At 39.3% G+C, this 24,153-nt stretch overlaps 1 protein-coding gene across 2 annotated transcripts in view; it reads left to right on the forward strand.

The window, feature by feature from the left end:
- The window catches only part of LOC146805363 (neuroligin-4, X-linked), a 791,723-nt gene that overhangs the window by 123,642 nt on the left and 643,928 nt on the right, over positions 1-24,153 (forward strand). For both annotated transcript variants that reach the window (XM_085622591.1, XM_085622592.1), the window contains exon 2: positions 10,166-10,268. The gene's annotated coding sequence lies outside the window, so the exon portion shown is untranslated. The remainder of the gene's footprint in view (positions 1-10,165; positions 10,269-24,153) is intronic.

Genomic DNA, 24,153 nt, shown 5'->3' on the forward strand with positions numbered 1-24,153 from the left:
TTAACAAGAACTGACGCATCGGCGCTTCATATTTCATGCGCCTGCTTCAAATGCCCTACCGATACAATGAATGCGCTGTACATACAATGCAGTGCTTAATGGCACAAGTATGCATGCTTTTGGTGCTAAAGTGACGGATTGCTGGAGTTGGTCATAAGTCTGACAGAACACCAGCAATGCATCAGAACACAGAGGTGAGTCCCATGTTAAAAGCCCTACATCCATCTTTACGCCTGGTTTGAGAGGCACAGGGATTTTGACACAGTCAAGTTGTAGAGTGGCGCAGTGAAAAGGGGCACCTTCCTGCACAGAAACAATCCTACAAGGCGTTTTCCTCTTTCCATGTGTGCTGCAGAATGCAGCACACATGGAAAGAGGAAAAAACAAGAAGAAATTAACGTATTTTCCCCCGTTATGCCTCACCTCAGGAGGCTTAGGGATTTGACACTTCCTAGGTTTACATCACTGTGTAAATCTGTGGTAGTGTCAAATTCTATGGATGTTTTGTGTGAAAACCCACCATAATGCCCATGGAACGCCTCCCGGGCGCAGAATAATGTGACACAGCGATTTACACTGTGTTGCCTTATTCATAATTTATATCTTCATGAGAGCCCTGCCTCACACATGTGCCACTTTACATGGTGCATAGTGATTCAGGTTTCTCATAAATAAGCCCCTTGGTTTTCTTCTACCTAAATGAAAATTTAGATGAAGATGACGAGCCCCTAATTTATGGTCAAATGCTTTAAGGAGATGATAGTCCTTCGCCAACATGAGTACAGAATAATTTTTCATTCAATTTCATGGGGTAGATTTGAAATGGAAAAATTGTCAGTGTAGGAAAATAATGACGTTGAACGAATTGGTTAAACATATGTTTCATGATTGTCCATGATTTCTTACAATTTTAAAAACATAGGTGACATTTTATGATAAATTGCAAATATTCTTTGTAAAGGGTTTTTTGGTATATTTTTCTGTTATTTGTAGTGTGATTTTCTGTTTGTTGGTTGTATTGTTCAGTATGTGGACTGTGTTATAATTTGAATGGCATTTGTTGATAGCAAGTAGCCATAATCATTGTGATGTCTCTTTAATGGTGTCAACTACCCTGACCCTCCTGATTCTGCCAATAGTGCCAGTGTGCGGTATTTGTTTCTACTAGGGTAAAAGCGATGCAGATATACTACTGGTTCACTCACTCTTCAAAACAGTCACTTCATTGATAACAAACAGCAATACACATAGGCCCTCATTATGAGCTGCCCAGTAGGGGATGAGTTATTTATCGTTCATTATAACGGATACCCCGGGAAGTGGTATTTGCACAGGGATCCGACAGAAAGGCCACTAATACTGAAGGCCAGACTGGTGTTTCTGTAAGGCTTAGTATGCTGGAGGGACAATGGACGACTATACCAGGTTTCCTCCTTCCACAAATTAATGTGGCAGAAGGGGGAATCAAAGCAGCGAACAGAGCACTGATGTGCTAGGAACTGGAAAGCTATAAAACTAAGGGGCATATTATCAAGACATGCGATAAAATTAAAGCCGCTTTAGCGGCAGAAAACGGCCGCTAAAACGGCGATAATGGGCTTGATAATATGCTCTATGGAATTCCAATTGAAGCCCATGGTAGATGTCCTTCACATCTAACATGGACTTCTATTGGAATTCCATAGAGCATATTATCAAGCCCATTATCGCCGTTTTAGCGGTAGTCTTCTGCCGCTAAAGCGGCGATAATTTTATCGCCTGTCTTGATAATATGCCCCTTAATTTCCACCATAGTGCCATGGTAAAAAGAATAATAAAAATAATAAGAATAATCAAAGCCTGAGGGGCAATTCATTCCCTATCCACATATTTTTTTTTATAAAGATGAAATGTTCTACGGGTCTTATTTCACCCACTCAACCTTACAATGCTCTTAAAAATGTTCTGAAAAAATATCAAGCACACAGGTTTCATGCTTTTTCTAATCTCCCCAAATTACTACGATCACGGTGAAGGATTTAAATAAAAGGGAAATTATAAACCTGATTAACTGAGGATGTACCTATGAATAGGCTGACATCTTGTAAACCATAATATGTAATCTAAAATCGCCACGATTAAGTTGTGATGATCAGAATTAAATAAAAGAAAAACACATTAAAAAGAGTACATCAAAAAATGCCTGCATTAAGTAAAATATATAAAACAAAGAATGTTGATGCTCTTAAAAAAGCTGTGGGAAGTTTGGTAAAATGTAAAGGTTAAAATTCACAAAAACATTTATCAAGTTGAGTAATAATAAAGGAGCAATCTTTTACGTAATCTTACATGCCTTTGTCAACCAGCTTCAAAAATAAAACTCCCTTTTAGTAAAAATGAAAAATTGGTCGCTGTACTTTCTATTTATACTAATTGTGTATGTCTGTTCCCTGAACATTACCATTTTATTTGCACTTTAGAATTTGTGTATGTAATTCACAAAGCCATATAAGTGTACGTAAAAGAACACTATAGGAGTACTACTTTTCATACTCTAAAATGTCCTTCTGAATAACCCCTGATGAGTTTAAAGCTAAGGTTTTACACCGAAAGCAGTAGTGTAACCAAGAAAAGAGAAAAGTAATATAGTAAGAAAACTTGAACCTTCTATAAACAAATTCCCATTTTTCAATTGGGTGCCCTCAGATCCAACGCCTGCTTTGATCATATCATTAACTACTATCAAAGGGAAGCTACACTGCTCTCTCCGGTGTTCTCTACTCACTCACTAGTGTGATGTCCACATGAAGTACTCTTACCCTCTGTAAAGTCCTGAGGATGCTACTGGGGATTTGGGATCACGAGTTGTGATATGTTAACTGCATATACCATCAAGCTCATCAAGATTTTGACCAAATTCACTTATTCCAGCAGCGTTACCAACTAACATATTCAGAACTACTAGAAATACTGAAACATGCACAGAACTCTGTGCTACCAGCAGACACAGCCCACCTGAGGCAATGTTTACCACAATGGTTACATTCCAGTCCTAGGGTCTGTAGCTATCTCATAAAAGTCACACAACCCCACTCAGTTATTGATTTGAGAGAAGCTCTGTCAATGGTTCCTCTGTCAGGAAATTCCTTATTTATTTATTTATAAAGCGCAACATTCATCCCACTAGGATATCACGGCGCTAGTGTAGCCAGAGAGTGATAAGTCACTCCTTACACAAAACAATGTGTTGCCTTTGCTCCATGTTTAGAACCTCGCCTTACTCAAGTCACTGCTTTTCTTGCAGTATGTATTCCTTTGCTGCTTTTGGATACGTTTATTCTACTGGAACTAACACAGATATTCACACCAGTGTTTGCGGCATATCACTGCGCGGGAAGGCTACCTGCACTTCTTTTCAAGTTATTCCACCCTCTTGTCTAGTATGCCTTTCAACAATCTGACATACATTTGCTATCTATAATTTTACGAAAATCATTACTATGTAACAGAGCTTCTCTGTGCTTACCAAAGTCTGGAGAAGCAGCAGGAAGCTTTGAGCACTTCCCTTAACAGAGTAACACTTGGGAACATTTATTCCCTGGTAACAAAGATGCAGAAGCAGTCCATTTTACAGAAAGCTTTATGTCTCTTCAATTTTAGAGACATTTTCTGATTAGTTGCTTTAAATTTGCTGTATTCCAATTGTGCACCTCGATCTAAGTATAAGCTACCCTACAGAACTCTCTGACGAACAAGTCAAATCATCTATTCCATACACCCATTTTACATCCCAGCTACTTGTCTTTCTCTGCTGTGAGAAAATCAAGTAACACTTGCCCATTTTCTGGCTCATTGAAAGCCTGTTGAGCATGCCTCACAGCATCCTTGACTTTCCCATTAGCAACTATTTTCAGGGTAAATATCTGAAGACACAGTCAGATTGAGTTCTCTGCACCATTTTCGTCCATCTCAAAAGCAACTCTTTCATAGTCCTATGAAATCATGAGACAAAGGCCTGATCCGGGCTTTGTAAACCTTGCTCACTGAACTCTTTACCATAACATTATCATCACTGCAGGTCTAACCTGAACAAACTGATCTGCTGTTGAGGAGATTCAGGGGGATATTCACAAGAACGTGTGCTAAACATCTCCCAAAAATGTTAACGCAACTTTACACATCGCAGCCTATCGCAGGAAAATGACCCCGTGTCAACGTGGAATTCACAACACGGCGGTACCATGCGAAAGTCTGCCGAAAACGCGGCCAATGTCTGCGAAACAACCACCGCGATGGAGATAACAACACAAACCCCAATGCATAAAAAGACGCGATGTGCCCAAACGCGATAAGAGGCCAGCAATATCCACGTGTAATGCGGGAAAAAGCACAAGAACAGCATACATAAAATGCCACTAAAAAACAACATCAACTGCGGAGTACCACGGATGCACCCTGACCGACTGCAGAGGACAACATGAACCCCACAATCCCCATGGAGGAACACCCAGGAATACAGGACCCGTGGAAGGGCAATGAGAAGAGGAAGAGGAAGACGGGGTACAGTTTGCAACGACATTGATGAAGAGTCCCCGGTGGTCCACTATTGCCTGCACATTGATGGAATGCGTGTGCTTTCTGTTGCGGTAGTGGTGTACAGTATCCACAGGGGGCACAAGTGGGACATGTGTGCAGTCTATTGCCCCCAACACGGCCGGGAATCCAGCTATGGCGTAGAAGCCTTGCTTGGTCTCCTGCTGTTCCTGCGCAGTGAGGGGGAAGTGAAGGTACTGGGTTATGAAGCTGTTTATGGCATCCAGGACAGGTGTGATGAACTTTGATAGGGCTGGCTGTGAGACCCCTCCAACTCTGACAGTTGTTGGTGGGAAGGTCCCAGAGGCCAACAGGTGCAGCTCAGCCAGCAGCTTTGTCTATGGAGGGATTTTGGTTATCCTCTGTGTTGGGACCGTCAACCTGTGGGCAATGTGGGTCATGATGCGGATGATGGTTGTTCTTTTGAGCCTGTAGTGGGCAATGACTTTCTCGGGCGTTAGGTCTGTGAGAGTGGTGCGTTTTTGGTAGGTCCACAGCCTTACTCTGCACTGCCTCTGTGGTGGTCCGGGTCCTGGGGATGGTGACGGTGGGTGTTGTGGCCCTGTTGGGTCTCCGAGCTGCATGATGAGTAGCTCCATGGCGTTGTTTGTTCTTCGGGCGTGGCTGTATGTGGGGCTCTGTTGCCTACTGCAGGTAGTTGTCCAGCTTTGCACCTGCAGGAGGCAGGTGTTAAATACCTGCTGCTACAGAGGCTTATCGCGCATTTATGAGTCGCATTGTGGATCTGGCAGTTCATAGTGAAAGTGGTGTTGTGGTTTTTTCATGTGTTTTTGTACGGGAACGCCTACTCTGCATCTCATTAGGGTTAGTTGGTGGTGTCCACCGCGGAGATACATTTTAGGGCAGTTATTGCGGGAATACTGGCGATGTCTGCAGTTTGCACTGGCTCGTGAATGGGGTGTAAAATCTATCTCCACTTTTGATGCATTAAGATGGAGATAAATCAAAGATAAGTCCTTGTAAATATCCCCCTCAGTCTTTACAATGTAGGCATTACCATATGTTACATTTACTATACAACAATTTTCAACAATTGTTTTTTTCAGTAAGGTGTTTTTAATGTACAGTAAGATATTATTATCAGGCTTAGCTATAATGTTTCTTTCACCTTTGATTTTCTTCAGAGAATTTCTGAGGATTATTAACATAAACTATGATCTTATTACCCTATCTAAGTATAAAGGGGCATATTATCAAGACAGGCGATAAAATTAGTGCCGCTAAAACGGTGATAATAGGCTTGATAATATGCTCTATGGAATTCTAGATGTCCTTCACATCTAACATGGGCTTCAATTGGAATTCCATAGAGCATATTATCAAGCCCATTATCGCCGTTTTAGCGGCAGTTTTCTGCTGCTAAAGCGGCGATAATTGTATCGCCTGTCTTGATAAAATGCTCCTAAGTCACTTATACCTTTGGAATTTTCTGTGAATTTATAGAGTTTCTTTTTATTACAAAGTATGATCTTATTACCATACCTCACTACAACACCACTCTCACATGGTGAACAAGACCTTAACCCAAGCCAACCCCCCTTGAACCACCAGCCAATGCTGGCTTTCTCAAGTAGACATCACATCAATATATAAAAGGCAGGCCTGTTGGCTTTGTCAAGAGTTGAGCATATCAGTATACAAGGCAAGTTTTTTGCCTTTGGTAAAGGTTGACCACATCAATATTCTAGGCAGGCCTATTCGCTTTCTCAAGGGATCCCCACATCATTATGTGAAAACAAGCCTATTGACTTTGTCAAGGAGTGACCACAACACACACAAGACAAACCTATTGGATATGTCAAGAGATCACCACATCAATAAATAAAGACAAATGTTTTGGCTTTGTCAACAATATAAAACGTATGTTAGAGTCTTTCATTTACCCTCCTCAGGCTAAATAATGCAGCCGTACCACCAACCACAAAGAGAGCCCTGCATTTTTCAGCTAAACAGCAAAATTTCGAGCTCCAAGAATACTTATAAACATCAGCAACGTTTCCTGCTGTCACTTTGTATACACCCCAGGAAACATAGGGTTACTTTCAATAAATTATTTCTGGGATGCTACTGGTCTCCCTGAAGCCTCCATAAAACGTTTGTAACATGTTGGTGGTGCCCCTGCCCAGACTGGGGCACCACAAAGCAAAAAAGAGTTGCATATTAGCACAGGAATGGCATTAAACAAGCACTCCTGGCTGGGGGCAGCGAGTAATAAATGAGCTCTTTCAGCCAATCACAAGGCTTCAATTTTTGATTCCAGTCCAATTTAGGTCCAGATATCTATATATTTTAAACCTTCATTTCTCAAAAACTAGTGAACAGAATTACACCAAATCACAAAAATACAAGACCTGGGTAAAGATCCAGCTTTCTGCCACATTTGGTGTAATTCTGTTCAGCCATTTCTTTCTGTGATACTTTTCAAAATTCTCTATGACAATTGTGCTGAAGAGCCCACACCTGGTACAGAAATATCCAATGTCAGTGCATATTCATAAATCAGATTGTAAATTTAAAATTGAAAACATAAGATTTCTGGCCATTTGCGTGATAATGCAGAACAGACGTGGTGGCAGCAGGCAAATGATATTAAGAAAAACTGAAAGGTTTGGGATTTTCAAGTTAAAAATAGTTGAATATGGATTTAACATTGATGAGGAGCTTCATACATTTTTAGAGTAATCATATTTTTGATAACAGTAAAAAAAAATCAGATTCAACGCAGGCATTTTCATCTTACCCTTTTAGTAACCTCTCTATAGTAGCAGTTATAGATTAAAGCTACAATTTCGCCGGTCGAATTCTTAGCACCTTAACAGTAGCGTTTGAATAGCTTCCTCTGGCTTTATTTTTTTCATTTTTGTAAAAAAAAAATATATATATATTTTGTTATTATTATTTAAAAGTTTTTTTAACTTGGAAAATATAGACTTATATCACATTGACCTCATTTAAAAAACAAATCCCTATTTATTTGGGAGCAGTTTCTTTATAATCTGACAATAAAGGACCAGCCCCCAAATTGCCCAGTACAGACAATCCAAACTATAGAGTTTGAAATGTGGAAGAGCATCACATGTGATTTCTACATGCACCCAGCTTCCAAAATGTCACCTGGTAATTTTTTCCGAGACAGTATGTCGGCTGCTTCTTGGATTCTGTGGTAAATTCTCAAATGCGGTTATCATGCTGCCTGCTTAGTAAGTAAATACTCTCCCTTTTTCCTGAAATAATTCCTGATAATATTGACCTTTTCATTTTAAATTATTTCAAAAATCTCAATTTTACTTTACGGATTGTGTAGACATTCTTAATAATTTTTTCGTCCATCACTTTATCAAGAGGCGGTTACCCTTGCTGTCTCTTGTGGGGCAGGGTATGGACTTTATGTTTTTTATCAAAAATAGTATTTTTGTAAAATGACAACACTTTGTGGCCTATTTCGATATCGGTGAGAAAGCCTCTGACCGCAGGTCTGAGGCTTTCTGACTGACATTGACGGTTTCAATTCCGACTGCCTAGTTACAATCTAGACAGTTGGAACTGAAAAAGGCTGGTCTTTCTGGGTGGATTTTGACAGGCTCAAGGAGACCGGCCCGTAATCGCAATGGATGGTTTTTCCTCTGTTGGGATTATGATGCTCAGTTTCCGACAGGTTTTCAATGCCGGGCTTTTTGACAGGAAAAGAGTGTCGGAAAGTGAGTTTGTGGGACCCTAGCAGGGCCCCCTTCACCTTACGGCCTCCGGTGGGGGGCCGAGGGGTCTGCATTGTGTGGCAGCCACCTTGAGGTGCCTGCACGCAGTGCAGGGATTAACAGAATCCCCCATTTCCCTATGGGAGCTTGTGCTATGTCCGGTTTATGGCTGCAGTACAAGCTCCTGTATGGAACTGGGAGAATGCAACCGCACCATGTGTGGTCCCATCATGATTATGCGGTCAGGAACGCCGAAGGGAGGTCAGTCGGTCCCGAATCTGCGTTGATGTCTCTCAGAGGCAACTTTGACCAACATCATAATCGGGCCGAAAATGTGAAAATAGAGTTCCTCTTGTTTCAAATTCTGGAGCTGAAACATTTGCACTGAATATATGAAAGAATTCTACCACAGCTCTTGCAGAAGTTCAGTGTCTGGTAAGAAAAAATATTTAAATGTTGCTCTTGTTAACAGGAGAAATAGAAATTGTTGTCATTGATTTCTTTTGAAACATATGGGACAAGTCACTTTTTTCAATTCTTTCAATGGTATTTGTGTATGGGTGGTCTTTACAGTTCCTCTTCATTGGCCACAGCCAAATACTGCAACCCCTAACATATGGGGTTTCCTGTTAAAGGTTGAGAGATGTTGTAATTGATGTCATGCCTCATAAGTATTTAGTTGGCTGTAATATTTGATTAAGTTTTCTTTTGAAGTGTTTTAAAACTTAGAGTCCTCCAATAAATTATTACATGTCAAAGTATGTTTGTCAGATTATATTCCTGAAATTATTTGGACGACTATGAAATTACTAGGCATTATGAAATGTTTGTTAAAAAGTTTCTTATTAAAAATCAAGATGGACGATATCCTTGAAATGTAGAAAGGGCAAACTAAAATAACACATTTTTGTCTAATGTTTTATATTTATGTAAAAAAAATTCTGTTTGTCCAGAATTCTTTGGACATTTCCAAATCTATTTATTAGTTTTTGACTCATTCTTGTACTATGCAATTTGTGTTCTTTTTTTATAAATATTACATTCTTAAATATCTTTTAAAATAGCAAGCACTGGAGAAGCAACATATGACTTTAAAATTTGTAAAACACATATTGGCTTGGTTTGGAGCTCATTACAATTCCTAATAAAATATTTAACATTTTTGAATTTTACATCTTCTTACTGCAAAACCTTTGGATTTCTTTCTGAATTACCTTAAACTTTAGAGACTTTGAAGCGTTCTTGCTTTTCCGGAGTCAGTTGCAATTGTTCTATTGACAGTGCGCTTCCGCTTTTAGAGTTCATGTTTAGTCGTAGATGCTGCAGCAGATTTCAGAATGGGGCACATTGGCACAGGTGCCATTAGTTCAAAGCCAGGGCAGCTGGAACTTGAGCTACTTTTGCCACCACACTGTCACCAGTCTCTAAACCTCACATGTGCATCTTAATGTTTGTTTCTTATTCAAAACGTCCTTCGGGTATATGAACAATGTTACCTGGTTCATGATTCCTGCAGACTTCTAATGAAAAATGTCATTTTGGAGAACTGAGTCATTATCTGATGTGTTCATGTTTGTGGACTGTATTTTCAGGACATGTAGTATTTATTTGTCTTACCATAGTGACTTGAATATTATTAACCCGCCAAGAAGCCTGTTTGAATCTTTCTTTTCTGCCCATACTATATCATAAAGTTTGATTGCAATGAGATATCACTAAGTAACTATTACTCACTGCAGCCTTCATTGTAAACAATGGGGTTCAGTACTAATACTTGGCATAGACATTTGCTTCCTTTCCACCCTTTCTTGAAGTGTACACCTACTGGTGTCTTCTACCTGAGCATTATCGCTTTCTTTTATTTTTATTCTATTCAGAATTGAAACAGCCAGTGACGATCTACAAGTCTGGCAGGGTTCAGCTCTTGATTGGAAAACTCAACAGGGACGTTTGCAGCTAGTGTTGTGAATTGTGCTGCTGGTAAGTCTATTGTCACTTCCTGTTTGCAATTATTGATAAGCTTTTCTTTTAAAAGTCAATACAGCCTAGAAGGAAGAAAATGTTACCATGAATGTAGTAAGACACGAGACTTGTAACCTTGAATTACGGATTATTTACTTATACTTATCAGCATGCTTTTTTTTCCATTATTCTTTTCAAAGCGTACATATGTTTGGCATCCCTTTTTGATCTAGACATATACCTCTTAAGCTAGAAATAAAATGTAACCTTCATCAGTTGTGTGACTATGTAGTGAAAATAAGATCAGGGGGACTCTCATATAAGTTAGCTGGAAGTTGATTGTGACCACCACAGGGAAATCTTATCAATTGAAATGATTTTTCTTTTCATCTCAGAAATAATTAAAATGACTTTGGGTGTGCAAAAGTAATGTAATTTGCTTTTGCATAATTACACCAAATGTCAGAGAAATGAAGTAAAGTTTTGTGTAATTACATGAGATGTATTTGCTGCTATATTTTACCATGAAAGGCAGCCTCATGTCCATTTTGCATGCATTGATTCATTTTGCACTAGGAAACATCAAAAGCACAAGCGCTACAAACAGCAGCCACTGTCATCTGTCATTCATTACATTTTTGTACCAAACTCTGCATAATAGTGTGCCGTAGTATAATAGAGAAATATTAAGAATTTTGTATGATAAGCGTAACCCAAAATGACTGAAATTATACAAGATTATGCCAGTGTGATGGAAATTTCTCCTGGCCCTTGCAATGATCTTCTCATTAAAGACTCCTGGTGTAGGGCATCCGTAAGTGTATTGATAAAAAAGGAGATCCTATGCTCTTCTCTATGTCGAAATTATTAATGGGTAGCAAGACCCAAAGATTTGTTTCTCAGCTCCTGAACGTGACATTCTCACTTTGAAGTGAGTCACATCAGCACAGTGAACCCAGTGTCAACCAAGGAGATAATTTGCCTTGAAGTCTCTTGCGTATACAACACAGGGAAGATTTTGCGAGCAATCTGCTCATAGATAGCAAGCTGAACATTCTTCTATGTCTACCTTTTCTTGAGAGAAGTCCACCTAAGTGATTCACATTCCCTTCATTGTGTGTCACATATAAATGAGACATGAGGCTATTTGTCAAGCACAGTCAATGAAAAGTGCAGCAAATGAAAAATGAGTTTCTCAAAAATATATATTTTTTATAGTTTTTGCAATGAAGAACCAAAACCTTTCACTCTACAATAAATATGCAAGCAATGAACTTTCTAATTACAAATTAATTACAGTGACTTACAAATTTCATATCCCCATATATGAGGGGCACTAAAGCTGCTGTGATGAAGGCTGTTCAGCTCTATTGCAACATTCCCTGAAGAGGCGACAATGGTAATAGAAGATTGTAATAGTGAACTGGTAAAGCATAAGTTATTTTATTAGTAGGGTGATACCGAACTGCTTTTCCCTGAGACATAGCAAAGGCTTGTTTCCTTACTTCCCAGATGAAGATCGTTCTCATGATAGAAATCCCAAAAGACCTGAACAGAGTTTGTGTTTAGCCAAAAGCGATAGAGAAATTTTAGGTAACTTAAAGAGGGCCAGATGCTTCACTGTGCAGGGGACAGGAAATGTTGTTGGTAGAGGGACATAATGTAGAATATGGAATATTGAGTTACCAAAATATCATAGCCAAAATATAGATAATAAATATAGGTTTTCTATACTTAACACCTCAGAAATATCCCTTGTAAAAACAATGGTTACTGGGATGTTATAGTTAGGAAATAGAAAAACCTTAGAAATTCACTGAACAAAAACAAAGGTTACAGGGACAATATATTTAGGCTCACATTTCACTTGACTCGTACAAAACCAGTGAAATTCAGCCGTTATAGTTACCTGAGCTAACCATAAATTATGCCCCTGCAAAGCACAGCGTATGATCTCACATATTACATCACTCATGTCATGGTCAGTGACAACACTGATGAAATCACAGATTTCTAAGGGTTTTCTATTTCCTAACTATAACATCCCTGTAACCATTGTTTTTACAAGGGATATTTCTCAGGTGTTAAGTATAGAAAACCTATAATTACCATCTATATTTTGGCTATGATATTTCCTCTTGGGTTTTTTCAGCAAAAAAGAAAATCTATCTATCTATCTATCTATCTATCTATCTATCTATCTATCTATCTATCTATCTATCTATCTATCTATCTATCTATCTATCTATCTATCTATCTATCTATCTATCTATCTATCTATCTATCTATCTATCTATCTATCTATCTATCTATCTATCTATCTATCTATCTATCTATCTATCTATCTATCTATCTATCTATCTATCTATCTATCTATCTATCTAGGTCCAGTTAATAAGTTTAGACCTCTATAATTATCTGTATGCATTTATGTCCTATCATATATATTTTTTGCCACTATATTTATGCTATGATATTCTAGTAACTTTATATTGCTTACTCAATATTCCAGGCTACAATTGTTGTGATTGCATCATCCATAGCAAAAGAGATTTATCCCAAAGGAAGTAGCAAAACAAAAATACCAAATGTATAGAAGGACTATGCCACAGTAGGATGAGCAATTTAGCAAGCTACTCTCACAGCTACAGAGACTATCACTGAATCTGCACTGCTTCTGGAGGCAAAACAGCATTTAATGAACTATATTGACTGGCACTGTAATATGAGATTAAATAATTAACCTCCCACAGTGTGATCCATTTCAAAGGACAAATGTCTGTTACATGAAACAAGTTACTCAGCTGAAAATACATTTTAGAGTACCATTTTAATTATGAATCAAAAGTAAAATGTAGTGCCAGTTGCCGCTAATCTAAAGTGGTAGGGCTACACAGGGGGCAGTTAGGGGAATAACAATCAATTAAAAGACTTACCTGCTGATGACACTGCCAGCCATGTCGGTGAGCCTCTCCTCCAGGTAGTCCATGGGCCACAAACCACAGTCTCCCCACCCAATCCAGATGCTGCTGTCATGCTATACCTGTCATGCTATAACTTACGAACACAATAGTTTAACCAACAAACAGTGGTATAAACACCGATAAGTCTTTCTAAGGCGTTCTCTGACCTTTAACTTTCCTTGGACCATATATTAATTTTGTATCGAGGAAAAGATGATGAATTCCCGACACATGAGTACAATGCAGTAGGACCCGTTGAATTTCAATCATTGTTTATGTATAAGTAATTTGATTTTTGCACTGTATATAGTAACCGCACCTTTTCAATGTATGCATCTGCAAAGTATAAGTATAAATGTTTGTACCCCAATTGAGATATATTGATGTTTATAAAAAACAAAAAAAGAATGAAATAATAATGAAGTAAAAATTCATTTCTAAATGAAATAAGTGAATTGAATATTGATTATTTTTCAAATTGATTATGTTTTGATTTGCTTGTTGACCCACAAAATAAAGTGACTATGAGAAACTTAGTTCATTAGCTGAACCGCAAAGTAGGTAAGAGGTTTCCCCTACTTTTAGAAGATATTGTTTTGAATCTATGGTCATAGAGGCACCCTTCTATATTTAATGTCTAAGAGATTCCAGCCTCTAGGCTCCTGAACTGAATCAATCCCCGTGCTTGTGAAAAACTATAAGTGTAGGCACCAGCCTACGGGGGAGTCTTTCCCTAACTATAACCTCAATTGAGGCTATTGCCCACACAAAAGTGGTTTTGTACATTTGTGGGTCTTCCTTGTAAATCATACTCTAAAAATTCTCGGTCTTTTACTCCCTCCCAAACCTTGTTTGTCCCACATTTGTAGTCACAATCACACGAATACTTACCAAATCAAATCACCACACTACCCCACTCTATGACAGTCATATAGCGTAAAGCATGCTATTGTCAGAGCCAAAAACATTGAGCTACCGTGAAAAAGAAATAGAGGACCTCCTTAAAAGACCTCCAAAACTGAATGTTGGCAACACAACAACAAATCCTCGTCAACAGTCAGAACTTGAAAAAATCACACGATTGAAGAAAAAGCAAATACGTACTGCACTACATGGAGAAGTCTTCCTTGAACACTTGAGAGCAGGAACCATTCCAGTTGGCCTGCAAGTCAAAAATGTGCCAGTAATTTTTGTAGACCAGCCACTGTACCTAGGAGACTTTAGCCATATAGGCACAAAGTGCTCCAGGTATTGGATGTTTCTGTCCATCAAAACAGCAGAGAGACTCAGTCAAGAAGAATTGGAATTAATTAAAGAGCTTGAAGAAGCTTTCCTGACAAACACCGCCATTGAAAACGCCAAGGATCTACTAGCCAAACTTGAGAAAGAAAACGCGAGCTTTAAAAAGAATACGGAAGATTTCAAACGTACAAAATTACAGAAGGACATCTTGAATTTTAGCGAAGCAAGGACCTATCCATATTCAGAAAAGGATTACTACAAACAACAAAGCAATACCAGTATCCTCAGGAACTACGGAGGAAGAAGTAAAAAACAATTTACATCTTTTTCGGATGAATCGTCCTATTCGGATAATTCAAGTGACACTGAACCTTCAACGAGATCAAGAGGAAACCAACAAGTACGCTTTTTCCAAGGACCACAACCTTTTTTAGGATGGGGAAACGTCGGCCTGAAAGCGAGAAACGGAAACACACAATGGTACAATCCGAAACTGTTTCCAATTCCATACCAAGGCGAAATAACAACCCGCAGGAACACATACAGATGCTGATGAGCAATGGAAGTCCAATTTACTATCTAACTAAATTTGATTTAAATAATGCAGAAATCCAGGTACTCACTAAAGGACTATCATTTATACCATCAAAAATACAAGATATAAGTGAGACTAAGCAGGAACTAATTAAACTGTTCTGGAAGATGCGATCAAAAGCGTTCTTTGCAGATAAACGTTACAATCCAGAGAGGAGTTACTCAGGCCTAAAAGATCCATCCCTCTTTTTTCCACCAACAGGAGATATACCTTTTGAAATACAAGTGTTCGAAAAAAAAATATTTAAAGATCTGGATACCCTTGATAACAAAAGAAAATACACCAGAAGGAATATGAGCAAAGAAGAAAAAAAGCACTGGAAGACCTAATAAACAATCAAGAAATCATGATCAAGCCAGCCGATAAAGACGGAGGGATTGTGTTGATGGAGAGCGACAAATACGAAGCCGAAATCTACAGACAACTGACAAATTAAGACCATTACCGTAAAACAGATCAGGATTTCTCAAAAATGATCATAGAGAAACTTGAAATATTGATACAAACAGGGGAAGATAATGGATGGCTATCAAAACAAGAATCTAAATTCCTCCTTAAGCAAAATCCAAGGACGCCACTGATGTATATCCTCTCTAAGATCCACAAAGATGCTGTCAACCCCCCAGGGAGACCTATAATCTCGGGAGTAAATTTGAACTTGGAGAGACCAGCCAAATATATTGACACCTTTTTAAAACCATTGGCAAGCTCGACCATCAGCTATATAAAAGACATGATGCAAGCATTAACATTTTTGGAAGGACAAAGTTTTGATCAAGAGAATGAGCTTTTAGTTACCCTCGACATCGTGAGTCTTACGAATATACCACAAGAAGAGGGACTAGAAGCAATGCATTATTTCCTGGACAAACGCACAAGACCACATGCTGTCCCCACATCGTTCTTGTTGGAACTAGGAAAAATATGCCTTAAATATAATTTTTTTAAATTTAATGAAGAGCAGTACTTGCAGATCAAAAGTACTGCTATGGGGTGTCCCTTCGCCCCAGAAATGGCTATCATGTTTATGGCGCTTTATGAAGAACAATGGATTTACAATAACAATCCATTTGAAGGCCATATAAAAATATGGCTACGATATATTGATGACGTCATAATGCTTTGGAGGGGAACATCTGAACAACTAGATCAGTCTGGTGTATGGCTAAATCAAAGGAATTTCAACATCCAGTTCACTCTCAATTCAAGTAATGTGGAAATCAATTTCCTCGACTTAATGGTAAAACACGACAAAGGGGAAATCCATACCTCCTTAGATACCAAAGAAAAGGACAGAAACACACTATTACATTTCTCAAGCTTTCACCAAAGAAATCTGAAAGACAATCTTCCATTCAGTCAAGTCTTAAGAATAAGATGGAACTGCTCAAAGAAGGATGATTACTTCTCCAACGCAAAAAATCTCTTGGAAAAGTTGGTAGAATGAAATTATCCCAGAAAGCTGACAAAAAGAGCCAGGAAACGGGCGTGGTATACACCAAGAGAGTCTCTACTTACACCAAGAGAAAAAGAAAGAGAAACGCCTCTAGTATGCATGACCACTTTCTCTGGCAATACAAATGAAATTAAAAAGATTGTGAAAAGAAACTGGCAAAGTGTGAAAGGGATGGAAATCTTTAACCCCTTCGGTGCCCGCCCCTTTCCCCACCCTGTGCCGGCCGTTACATTAGCGGGCGGGGTTTGTGACGAGCTGGACTCGTCATGGGCACAGCGCCACCGCGGCCCATGACGAGTCCAGCTCGTCACGGGCACCGAAGAGGTTAAGGAACTACCAATTTTCGCCTTTAAAAAAAATCAAAAGCATTAAAGATCATCTGGTGCGGGCAAATACGCAAAATAAAAAGCCCCAAGCAACATTCCAGTCGATGTTATCATTACCCCCAGTCAGAGGTCACCACAGGTGTGGAAACTGTAATTCATGCAGCAATACCATTGAAAGCAGTGTGTTTAATTATGGAAACAAAAGCATTAGACACGACGAATTCACGAATTGCAACACCACAAACATGGTATACTGTGTAATTTGTCCTTGCCAACTAGCCTACGTAGGCAAAACCACTCAGCCAATAAAAACTCGGTTTACACAACATAAGTCACGCATTAACTGCAAGGTAATTACTGCACCAATGGTAAAATACTGCTTAGAAAAAAACCACGCGCCCCACGAGATGAATTGGACAGTGCAAAAACATATAAAGGGACAAATGGTAGATACTGTTCTGGCTAACTTTGAAGCAAAGTACATCTTGAAATTATGCACAATGGATAACGGACTCAATGAGATCTCTGAAATCATGCACTGCGTGTAATCTTGCCCATATAAAGTACTATACTAGTAAGAAGGACCTTCCTACGGAGCCAAATGCGTTAAAAAAAAATTAAATAACCAAAGCAGAGTTCCTAATAAACAATGTTCTCCCACAGGGGTTTCATTAAAAGTCTCAACTTAATTTCCAAATGTGGACAATAGTTCTATTAAATATATGCTCTCGATAAACAATGTCCTCCCACATGTGTTGAACAAAATTAAACTTTTAAACACGCACAGCTATGCTTGTAAACAACAATGTTCCAAACAATCATGTTCAATAAAGTTTTAATTTAAGAAGCAAAGACCCGTCTTCCAGCCGGTCACCATGGCAATCAGAACTCCGGAAATCAGGCACAGACATGTCCCAATAAACATTCAAGAACTTAGAGCGTGGCGCAACGTAAGGAACATGAAAGCATCATCGAGAACAATATAAGTGGCCCCGAATTACACGTGACAAACGCGGAAACCCGAGAATGCAAACAGAGCGCCGGCGACCAGACGCTTAAACCCGTAATGAAGGTGGCGGAGCGCGAACGTCAATCACCAAAGTCTGACCAAAGGTGCCTACTGAAGGTAAAGAAAACATCCGCTTCAAATAGCGCTAACCACAAGGAGGTCTTGCATGGGGGTCCGAATATACTTGAACAAGCACTTTAAATTGTCCAAATCGCATGACAGAAAGAGCACTAATTCTACCTACATGTGGGGTTGAACCTAATGCCTTTGAATATCTTTATTGCAACAACCAAGGGACCACATGATTCTACCTAATAACTAGTGCGCACCTCCCTTTTCTCAAAATAAGATTGAGCACGAAAAATTATCTTTCAGAATGCTGCATGATAAAAAATGTAAGATGCTTCATAGCTCCGCTGTGAAGACCCATAGCGTCTCGTTTAGAATATCAATTGGGAAACCACAGGTCGAAACTTCAAATCACCCGACACTGAAACACGCATGCTTAAAGGCACGATAAGCATACTAAACGACCCAGTATAACAGGTACCGGGCAGAAATATGACTTTCTCTCCGCTCTATATGCCCACAGCAAGAAAATATACACAGCAGCGACACCATCAATTGACTGAGAGACACGTACGAGCTAAATAGGCTATAATTCCAGACGACAGCAGGTATGAGTAAACCACATGGCAGTCGTTGTAAAAACATTGTTTTTTCACAATTTTAGAATTCTAGTCTAATTCCTTTTTTATCACATTTCACCCCAGGTGTCCTACAAATGAAAGAATCCTAGCCCTGAGGAAGACCTTCCTTGAATCCTACTGGTCCCCAGACGAAGGTCGAAACGCATCAGAACACCCCTCACTTATCCTCTCACTCCACAAGGCCAAGAGTATCGACACATTCAAATTAAAAAGAACTCACAAACACAGTAGTGTAACCAACAAACAGTGGTATAAACACCGATAAGTCTTTCTAAGGCGTTCTCTGACCTTTAATCTTTCCTTGGACCATATATTAATTTTGCATCGAGGAACAGATGATAAATTCCCGACACATGAGTACAATGCAGTAGGACCCATTGAATTTCAATCATTGTTTATGTATGTGCAGTTTGATTTTTGCACTGTATATAGTAACCACACCTTTTCAATGTATGCATCTGCAAAGTATAAGTGTAAATGTTTGTACCCCAATTGAGATATGTTGATGTATATAAAAAAACAAAAAAAGAAAGAAATAATAATGAAGTAAAAATTCATTTCTAACTGAAATAAGGGAATGGAATATTGATTATTTTTCAAATTGATTATGTTTTGATTTGCTTGTTGACCCACAAAATAAAGTGACTATGAGAAACTTAGTTCATTAGCTGAACCGCAAAGTAGGTAAGAGGTTTCCCCTACTTTTAGAAGATATTGTTTTGAATCTATGGTCATAGATGCACCCTTCTATATTTAATGTCATGCTATACCTAGCATGAGAGAAGCTCCAGGATTGGCCTGAGTGGGCTGGACTGGTGCTTGCTCAGGCACACGGACCCTGTGCCTTTTTTCCACCTGGCTGTGCAACACAGCTAGGTTGGAGAAATATAAGTGTGCATGTCAGTTTGGCCATCCTAAGATGGCTGGCCAAACTGACATGCGCACTTACAGTGCCCACCGCTCCTTCCACTTATGACCCGGCCCAGCCCCTCCCTGCCCTAAACTCTATCGGCTTCGGCTTACTCATACAGTGATAAATAAAAGGATAATGACATTGTTCTATTATCATTTTATTTATCACCTGCTGGCTCTGAGCAGGGGGGCGACGCTCCTTAGCCATTACAGAGGAGCTGTGCCTGGCAAAATGTGAAAAGGCATAGCAAATGCAGCATTATAATGATACACGTGTATTAAAAGGCTGAGATCACTGTGCACAATGTGATAAGTGTAAATAGGGAGAAAAGGGCAAAAAGATCATCTAAATACCAAAGGCATATAATTCTGAAAATATATTTCAGATGGAAGAGCAGCAAATATGATTCCAGTCCTGAATTTGATGTGTTCAGGATTGCTAGAGCAAGGTTTAAATATAAAACGCCCATTTCCAAGAAAGGCAAAAAAATGAATTAGAAGAATAGATGATAATATTGGTGTTAAACTAAAATTTTATTTGTACTCATCAGTACCCCTCTTCCAAGTAGAGACCCAGATCTTTTGTAGCTACCGGTGTAGACTTGAAAGTAATCATGCAAATTGTAGCTGTTGCTGCAAACCTTAAATAAATGATAGAGGATTGGAATCAATTAAAGCTAAAATGGGCGTACCTAATAAACAATAGTCTCTATAATTAACATCAGTTCACCAATAATTTTAGAAGACGCAAGCTCTGCAGCAGGTGTAATGGAAAAAACAGACCATACTAAATAAAGCAAATGACATGGAGAACAGATATTGCTGACCTGGGAGGCACAGATGATGTCAGCAATGAGACACATTAGAATATCATATTATTGTAACTGCTCGTTGCTGACCTTTATTTTGCCTTTATCTGCCTTTTTCTGCTCATTTATCACCTTTATTCTGCCTCTTTCTCCTCTATTCTGACCTTTAATTGGTATCTTTTTGCACCCTTCTGACCTTTAGTATATCTTTTTCTGCTCATTTCTCACCATTATTTTGCCTCTTTCTGTTCATTGATGACCTTTTTTCTGTCTCTTTCTGCTTGCTTTTTTCCTTTATTTTGCCTCTTTCTGCTTGTTGCTGACCTTATTCTACCTCTTTCTGCTCGTTTCTCACCTGTATTTTGCCTCTTTCTTCTCTTTTCTCTGGGATGTGGGGGAGCCTCAAGGTTCCTACGGATCCAGCCATCTCCCATCTCCTGTGGGAGCCAGCATTGTTGTTCCACAGAGGGAGCTGCTGGAAAGGCAGCTCCCTCCATGCAGGAGCAATTGTTTAATCTCTTTCCCTGCCCACATGTCTGTGGCTGGGAAAGAGATGAATTCTCTGCTTCCAGCGGGCAGGTGCACTTTGACAGCTCCCGCCCATTTGAACTGGAATGCTTGCTTTTGCTTACTGGGAGCTGTCAAAACTCCTGCCATGATAATCCAAATAGCTATGTCCCTGGGGTGGGCATCCTGTGACATAGCAGGAGACGGCCTTAGGGGGTGGCAGTCCCCAGGGTCATGTATGGATCCAGGGCAAGGTGACACATGTTCCCCTACTTCTTTTTGCTTGGGTCGCCTGGAGCAGGTGGTGGTCCTTGGCCTGGTATTGGGGCCCTCCTTTCAAAAAAAAAATGTAAGCCCCGGGTAGGTGGTGGTCCCCGTGGCTCAGGGGGGTCCGCGTGGCCCCCATGTCAATTTATTTCTAGCCCTAGGGAGGTTGTGGTCACTTGGGCTCCACGACCCCTCCCATGTCTTTGTTTTTAGCCCCAGGAAGGGGATGGTCTCCCAGGCTCAGGAGGTCTAAGCGCCAAGCGTTATTAAAATTAAGCCTGAGAGAAGAGTGGTGGTCCCTGGGGCATGACTGAGCCCAAGATGGGGACTCGGTTTCTCTGAAGTAATGATAGAAAGGAGTTGAAGAGAGGCTTACATGTTTGTGGTGTGCATATCCTAGAGTGTATTTCGAGGACTGGAATCAAGATGTGTTGCTCAACCACCAAGCTCCAACTTCAGGAGTGGATTTATTGACTCTCAAGGAAAGTTTTTCTACAATTACAAAATCAACTGATGCGAATTCCAATCATGGTTTTGTGATTGTGAACTGGCCCCAATGTCTCTTAGTTACCAAAATCTGAACAGGAAGTACACATACTTTTAGAATCATTGCCCAAGGGTAAAAACCATATTGAATTGGACGTTTGACCTGGTGTTGATCTAAATTAATGATGATATATATTTATGGTTAGGTAAACTAATTCTGGTGTATTCTGTCCTAACGTGGTTGCTCCTTGTTTCATATGTTTGCTGTTCACTCCCTTGTTCACCAAGGTCAAGGCATTTGTTTCCCAGAATTGCATCAATTATTATAAAATAAAAATAGGCTTATAGAAGCCTATATTTCACATATTTTAAGTCGTATTGAGTATCCTTTATGGTGTGCCAAGCATTGCATTTGATACTTACTCCCTAAGATTCTACTCACTTTCTTTACTTTTGGAAAAAGCAAAGGTGTCTCTATTTTTGATGGGTTAGGGTGTTTGGCTGCATTCATGAAAACAGACAAAAAATAACTATATCTTCCAGGAATGTAGGGCTGGTGTATAAAGATATTTAGCAGTTGAAAGCCTGCAATTCGAAAAATCACAGGGTTATGACAACAAAATACATTTTTACTGTCTACAAAGTAATTTTACTAGCCTGAAAAGTCTTTTCAATTTGTAAATGGGGTTTTGTGACCATGTCCGTATTCCAAATAGGAGAGGGCGTGAGAGTGACATACCACAACTATATGTGAATCTAAGTGAAATGTATCAATTGTTTGTGACCTCAATTGTGGTTGCAAACTATTGCCCAGATACCAATACCTTAAAAGGGTTGGGGGTGTATGTGATTTGCAAAGGAGAAGCTGTCTCTGTGGGACATCGTCCCATTTGGGAATCATGGCAGCAGGCAGAAAGAAGGGAATAGATTTATTTTTTCTTTTGCAAACCTTTGTTGATGAAACTTAAAATGCATCCACCACAAATCTAAGCAAACTGCTTTGTGACTTCTTGAAAGATAGTAAATGTTTGCATCATGGCCCACACAGTGGTTTCATGATGAACACACGTATTCCCTGTAACAGCATTCATGAATTTTGAAGTAACATCTCAGAGGGTGTACTGATCATTTCGGATACTGAAACTATACCCTGTTTTATTAAGATGAAAAGCAGATTACCAAAGAGTTCACAGCTGTCATTCTATGCAAATAATACATTAGGAAACATTGACCCCAGATTAGCATTTAAAAGCGTGGCGTATAGCTTGAAGGAAAGTAAATAATTAGTGCAGATAGACTGGTGGGTAGACCTATTATATGCATACAAAATGAAACATTTTAAGACAGAATGGAAGGGGAATACAATCAAAATACAAAGTTTGTGGGTCTCCATTTGGAGTAAATCAGGGCAGTTGCAATGTGAATAAAGCTAACACGATGCTTATTGTTCTACAACTATGCCCACTGGACTGGTAGCAGGTAGACCGATTATGCGACAATACTGGATTCATGCTGCGCTTCAAAGTTATATGGTACCTGGAAGAAAGAATAGTCATCTTTCTTTCACTTGCTCCCATTTCTTCTTTCATTCACTAATCTTACATGATTATTAAAGTGTGGTGATCTACACCCACACTCTTCAAACCATAAACAATTAGATCAGTATTAGACATAAGTCTAAAGAAACAATTAGATCAGTATGAGACAGACGTCACTCAATATATTGTGATATGTTAGGTTTAGAAAAGATTAATGGCTTTTTAGATGTAATGTTCCAATTGTCTTACACACATAGGTAATGTGCAGGCATTGTTTGTTCTAAATGTGGAATTCTGGCATGAGGCATTGCTACTCAGAAACACAGAAACAAATGTTTTTGTGCACCCCTGTTGTCTACATTTTGTTTCAACTAGTGACAAATTTGTTGTGATTAAGGAAAAGTATCAGGGAGTGCGGGGGGCCCTGGGGATAGAGGCCGGGTAATAGTACCGGCGCACAGTAGGCATGTACCTAGAAGTTACGACACATTGAAACTGGAACTGATGGGGGAGCACACTGGGGGGAGGGATAGGGGGGGTAAGGGGTAGTAGTTTTGTCGGGGGGAAAATTGAGGGTAATAGATACCAGAGTGGGGAGGCTGTTAACAGCCAATGAGAGACGGGAAATAGGAACTTGGATAATAACGTACACTCTTATGGATATGTTGCCTGATAATACTGTCTGTGAACTAAAGAGAGCAATATATTACTATGTATTATATGTACCTATTGTGGAGAGGATGACGGTATTTTTTTTTTTAAATTAAGGAAAAGTATTAGTGACCCTCCAGGGCCTCCTAAGAGAGGAAATTAATTTACAGCATCATCTCGGGTGATCCCCTCTCAAAGTCATCTTGAGATTCTTGGTGGGGGGCAATAGAGATCTCATAATGATTATCTCAGGCAGGAACTACAGCCAATGTCTATAGCTTCACACTCTCCATTATGAGACACAGGAAGGGTTCTGTGCAGGTACAAATTAAATGTGTGCGCATCTACACGTTAGAACAAGTCGTGAATATATTCTACAGATGCCTCTTAAACTCTAAGTGAACAGTCAGACTTATAAATTGAAATTATGAC

Source organism: Triturus cristatus, chromosome 8 (assembly GCF_964204655.1).
Source record: "Triturus cristatus chromosome 8, aTriCri1.1, whole genome shotgun sequence".
NCBI classification, from domain to species: Eukaryota; Metazoa; Chordata; class Amphibia; order Caudata; family Salamandridae; genus Triturus; species Triturus cristatus.